This window comes from Petromyzon marinus, unplaced genomic scaffold, assembly GCF_048934315.1.
Source record: "Petromyzon marinus isolate PM22_M1 ecotype Great Lakes invasive population unplaced genomic scaffold, UKy_Petmar_22M1.pri1.0 PM_G_Scaffold_47, whole genome shotgun sequence".
Taxonomy (NCBI): domain Eukaryota; kingdom Metazoa; phylum Chordata; class Hyperoartia; order Petromyzontiformes; family Petromyzontidae; genus Petromyzon; species Petromyzon marinus.
Genome location: NW_027422999.1, coordinates 394,592 through 400,812, shown reverse-complemented (window position 1 = coordinate 400,812; position 6,221 = coordinate 394,592). Strand labels below are relative to the sequence as shown.

General features: G+C 54.1%; 1 long non-coding RNA gene across 1 annotated transcript; it reads left to right on the top strand.

Annotated features, from left to right (window-relative positions):
- The first annotated feature begins 213 nt into the window (after positions 1 to 213).
- LOC142917358 (uncharacterized) lies at positions 214 to 3,502 on the top strand. Its single transcript, XR_012936973.1, has 2 exons — positions 214 to 303; positions 3,452 to 3,502. It is a non-coding gene; the product is annotated as an uncharacterized LOC142917358 (long non-coding RNA).
- Positions 3,503 to 6,221: the final 2,719 nt, after the last annotated feature.

Here is a 6,221-nt window from a genome sequence, read left to right as displayed (position 1 = left end):
GTGAAGGGGTGAATCCACCGGAGCTCCGCCCCTCACCCACGTGACGTGTTGAGAGCGTAGGGGTGGGAGATAGAGGGGGTTGGGTGAATGGGGTGAGGGGCGTGGGTGGGGGTAGTGTCGTGGGTGGGGGTTGCGTGTGGGGGGGGTGAAGGGGTGAATCCACCGGAGCTCCGCCCCTCGCCCATGTGATGCGTGACGTCAGGGCGCGAGAGAGACGAGGAGACAAGATGACGGCTATGGCGGTGTCTCGCTCTGCGCTGCTGCTGCTGCCGCTGCTGCAGACGACTGCGATCGCTATGAGCGGTGAGTCGGCGGCTGTCTCGGTGGTCGTGCCATCTTATTGGCGAGGCTTTGTGTGTGTGTTTATTTAGGTACGTTTGTTCTGTTTTGCCAAGTGCACCTAGCCTGGCACGAGCGGCGTTGGTAACGGTGGTGGTCGGTGCGGGCGGTGCGGATCTGTGAGGAGGTGTTCGATGTCTCAAAGTGAACCTAGCCTGACACACGAGGCTGGTGCGGTAACGGGGAGCGGTGGCGCAGTGGTTAGCGACTGGGTTGAACGTCGCCACTGGGGGGGGGGGTGGGAGGGAGGGAGACAAAGGCGGCCGGGCGTGGTGCTGTGTCACATGTTGTAGCAGCTGCTGCTGACTCGCTAGCAGCACTTGCCCCTACAGCCTGTTGAAGGCTACACGGGGGAGCTTTGTCTTTCCTGGACACAGTCTCCCTCGCGTGTCAGACCTTCATCATAGGTGACACTTCATAGGTGACACTTCATAGGTGACACTTCATAGGTGATACTTCATAGGTGACACTTCATAGGTGATACTTCATAGGTGATACTTCATAGGTGACACTTCATAGGTGACACTTCATAGGTGACACTTCATAGGTGATACTTCATAGGTGACACTTCATAGGTGATACTTCATAGGTGATACTTCATAGGTGACACTTCATAGGTGACACTTCATAGGTGACACTCATAGGTGACGCTTCATAGGTGACACTTCATAGGTGACACTTTATAGGTGACACTTCATAGGTGATACCACAGGTGATACTTCATAGGTGATACTTCATAGGTGACACTTCATAGGTGACACTTCATAGGTGACACTTCATAGGTGATACTTCATAGGTGACACTTCATAGGTGATACTTCATAGGTGACACGTCATAGGTGACACTTCATAGGTGACACTTCATAGGTGATACTTCATAGGTGATACTTCATAGGTGACACTTCATAGGTGACACTTCATAGGTGACACTTCATAGGTGATACTTCATAGGTGATACTTCATAGGTGACACTTCATAGGTGACACTTCATAGGTGATACTTCATAGGTGACACTTTATAGGTGACACTTCATAGGTGATACATCATAGGTGATACTTCATAGGTGACACTTCATAGGTGACACTTCATAGGTGACACTCATAGGTGACGCTTCATAGGTGATACTCATAGGTGACACTTCATAGGTGATACTCATAGGTGACACTTCATAGGTGACGCTTCATAGGTGACACTTCATAGGTGACACTTCATAGGTGACACTTCATAGGGGACACTTCATAGGTGACACTTCATAGGTGATACTCATAGGTGACACTTCATAGGTGACGCTTCATAGGTGACATTTCATAGGTGATACTTCATAGGTGACACTTCATAGGTGACACTTCATAGGTGACACTCATAGGTGACGCTTCATAGGTGATACTCATAGGTGACACTTCATAGGTGATACTCATAGGTGACACTTCATAGGTGACGCTTCATAGGTGACACTTCATAGGTGACACTTCATAGGTGACACTTCATAGGGGACACTTCATAGGTGACACTTCATAGGTGACACTTCATAGGTGACACTTCATAGGTGACACTTCATAGGGGACACTTCATAGGTGACACTTCATAGGTGATACTCATAGGTGACACTTCATAGGTGACGCTTCATAGGTGACACTTCATAGGTGACGCTTCATAGGTGACATTTCATAGGTGACACTTCATAGGTGACACTTCATAGGTGACGCTTCATAGGTGATACTCATAGGTGACACTTCATAGGTGACGCTTCATAGGTGACACTTCATAGGTGACACTTCATAGGTGACACTTCATAGGTGATACTTCAATGTGTGATGTCCACTTCCGTGGGTTCCGTTCCCAGTGAACCACAGAGAGTCACTTGAAGAAGCAGGCAGCTCAGAGGCAGCTCTGTGATGTCCACTTCCGCGGGTTCCGTTCCCAGTGAACCACAGAGAGTCACTTGAAGAAGCAGGCAGCTCAGAGGCAGCTCTGTGTTGTTCATGGCCACCGCGAGGAGGGAGCTTTCGCGACGAGAGTCTAGCAACCACCACCACCACAACAACAATCTGCTTTTAACGTTTAGTTTTTTGTCCTTCCCCCGCACCTCCGATTCGCACGGTTGGCTACGTTACGGTGGTGCGAAAGAAGTTCAGCGTGCATATAGACGTACCCCTCCGCCCAGGAGTGGGTCACCTTAGCTGATTTTGTTTCAAGCGGGTGAAAACGCAAGAGGCCACGATAGAATCTTATCGGTCCCCATGTAATTCTCTGGGTATGGGTCTCTGTGTGAGTCTACGGGTCTCTGTGTGAGTCTATGGGTCTCTGTGTGAGTATACGGGCATCTGTGTGAGTCTAAGGGTATCTGTGTGAGTCTACGTGTCTCTGTGTGAGTCTACGGGTCTCTGTGTGAGTCTACGGTTCTCTGTATGAGTCTACGGGTATCTGTGTAAAGTCTATGGCTCTCTGTGAGTCTTTGGGTCTCCGTGTGAGTCTATGGGTCTCTGTGTGAGTCTACGGGCATCTGTGTGAGTCTACGGGTCTCTGTGTGAGTCTACGGGTCTCTGTGTGAGTCTACAGGTATCTGTGTGAGTCCACGGGTCTCTGTGTGAGTCTACGGGTCTCTGTGTGAGTCTACGGGTCTCTGTGTGAGTCTACGGGTCTCTGTGTGAGTCTACGGGTCTCTGTGTGAGTCTACGGGTCTCTGTGTGAGTCTACGGGTCTCTGTGTGAGTCTACGGGTATCTGTGTGAGTCTACGGGTGTTTGTGTGAGTCTATGGGTATATGTGTGAGTCTACGGGTATCTGTGTAAAGTCTATTGGTCTCTGTGAGTCTATGGGTCTCCGTGTGAGTCTACAGGTCTCTGTGTGAGTCTACGGGTGTCTGTGCGAGTCTACGGGTGTCTGTGTGAGTTTACGGGTATCTGTGTGAGTCTATGGGTCTCTGTGTGAGTCTATGGGTATATGTGTGAGTCTATGGGTATCTGTAAAGTCTATGGGTCTCTGTGAGTCTATGGGTCTCCGTGTGAGTCTACAGGTCTCTGTGTGAGTCTACGGGTCTCTGTGTGAGTCTACTTGAAGATATTACTTCACAACCGTGTCACCACCACCACCCCCTTTCCCCCCTCTTTGCAGCCGTCTCGTGGATAGAGAAAGTGCAGGGGGAGACGGTGGTGCTGGGCTGCACCTGGACGGGCGACCCCACAGACACCGAGGTCCTGGACGTGGAGTGGTTCCTGCAGATGCCCACTACGAACATCTACGTGAGGAAGAGAGAGGGATACAGAGACGCACATCGCTACTCAGAGATGCCTGTAGCTTCTACTCAGAGACGCCCGTAGCTCCTACTCAGAGACGCCCGTAGCTCCTACTCAGAGACGCCCGTAGCTCCTACTCAGAGACGCCTGTAGCTCCTACACAGAGACGCCCATAGCTCCTACTCAGAGACGCCTGTAGCTCCTACTCAGAGACGCCTGTAGCTCCTACTCAGAGACGCCCATAGCTCCTACTCAGAGACGCCCGTAGCTCCTACTCAGAGACGCCCTTAGCTCCTACTCAGAGACGCCTGTAGCTCATACTCGGAGATGCCTGTAGCTCCTACTCAGAGACGCCTGTAGCTCCTACTCAGAGACGCCCGTAGCTCCTACTCAGAGACGCCTGTAGCTCCTACTCAGAGACGCCTGTAGCTCCTACTCAGAGACACCCGTAGCTCCTACTCAGAGATGCCCATCGCACACGCAGAGACGCCCGTACATCCTACTCAGAGACGCCTGTAGCTCCTACTCAGAGACGCCTGTAGCTCCTACTCAGAGACGCCTGTAGCTCGTACTCAGAGACGCCTGTAGCTCCTACTTAGAGACACCCGTAGCTCCTACTCAGAGACGCCTGTAGCGCCTACTCAGAGATGCCTGTAGCTCCTACGCAGAGACGCACATCGCTACTCAGAGAAGCCTGTAGCTCCTGCTCAGAGACGCCCGTAGCTCCTACTCAGAGACGCCCGTAGCTCCTACTCAGAGATGCCTGTAGCTCCTACTCAGAGATGCCTGTAGCTCCTACTCAGAGACGCCCGTAGCTCCTACTCAGAGACGCCTGTAGCTCCTACTCAGAGACGCCTGTAGCTCCTACTCAGAGACGCCCGTAGCTCCTACACAGAGACGCCCGTAGCTCCTACTCAGAGACGCCCGTAGCTCCTACTCTGAGACGCCCGTAGCTCCTACTCAGAGACGCCCGTAGCTCCTACACAGAGACGCCCGTAGCTCCTACTCAGAGATGCCTGTAGCTCCTACTCAGAGACGCCTGTAGCTCCTACTCAGAGATGCCTGTAGCTCCTACTCAGAGACGCCTGTAGCTCCTACTCAGAGACGCCCGTAGCTCCTACTCAGAGACGCCCGTAGCTCCTACTCAGAGATGCCTGTAGCTCTTACTCAGAGACGCCCGTAGCTCCTACACAGAGACGCCCGTAGCTCCTACTCAGAGATGCCCGTAGCTCCTACTCAGAGACGCCTGTAGCTCCTACTCAGAGACGCCCGTAGCTCCTACTCAGAGACGCCCATAGCTCCTACTCAGAGACGCCCGTAGCTCCTACTCAGAGACGCCCGTAGCTCCTACTCAGAGATGCCTGTAGCTCCTACTCAGAGACGCCCGTAGCTCCTACTCAGAGACGCCCGTAGCTCCTACTCAGAGATGCCTGTAGCTCCTACTCAGAGACGCCCCTAGCTCCTACTCAGAGACGCCTGTAGCTCCTACTCAGAGACGCCCGTAGCTCCTACTCAGAGACGCCCGTAGCTCCTACTCAGAGACGCCCGTAGCTCCTACTCAGAGATGCCTGTAGCTCCTACTCAGAGACGCCCGTAGCTCCTACTCAGAGACGCCCGTAGCTCCTACTCAGAGATGCCTGTAGCTCCTACTCAGAGACGCCCGTAGCTCCTACTCAGAGACGCCTGTAGCTCCTACACAGGCACCAGCAGGCTCCTACACAGGCACCAGCAGGCTCCTACACAGGCGCCAGCAGGCTCCTACACAGGCGCCAGCAGGCTCCTACACAGGCACCAGCAGGCTCCTACACAGGCACCAGCAGGCTCCTACACAGGCACCAGCAGGCTCCTACACAGACACCAGCAGGCTCCTACACAGGCGCCAGCAGGCTCCTACACAGGCACCAGCAGGCTCCTACACAGGCACCAGCAGGCTCCTACACAGGCACCAGCAGGCTCCTACACAGGCACCAGCAGGCTCCTACACAGGCACCAGCAGGCTCCTACACAGACACCAGCAGGCTCCTACACAGACACCAGCAGGCTCCTACACAGGCACCAGCAGGCTCCTACACAGGCACCAGCAGGCTCCTACACAGACACCAGCAGGCTCCTACACAGACACCAGCAGGCTCCTACACAGGCACCAGCAGGCTCCTACACAGGCACCAGCAGGCTCCTACGCAGGCGCCCGTAGGATCCTACACAGGCACCAGCAGGCTCCTACACAGACACCAGCAGGCTCCTACACAGGCACCAGCAGACTCCTACACAGACACCAGCAGGCTCCTACACAGACACCAGCAGGCTCCTACACAGACACCAGCAGGCTCCTACACAGGCACCAGCAGGCTGCTACACACACACCAGCAGGCTGCTACACAGGTACCAGCAGGCTCCTACACAGAAGCCGCCCCCACAGGCTCCTACACAGGCACCAGCAGGCTCCTACACAGACACCAGCAGGCTCCTATGCAGGCACCCGTAGGATCCTACACAGAAGCCGCCCCCACAGGCTCGTACACAGGCACCAGCAGGCTCCTACACAGACACCAGCAGGCTCCTACACAGAAGCCCCCCCCCCAGGCTCGTACAGAATCAGAATTCACCTTCTTGGTTCTTTCGGTAAAGTCACCGCCACGTAGACTGGA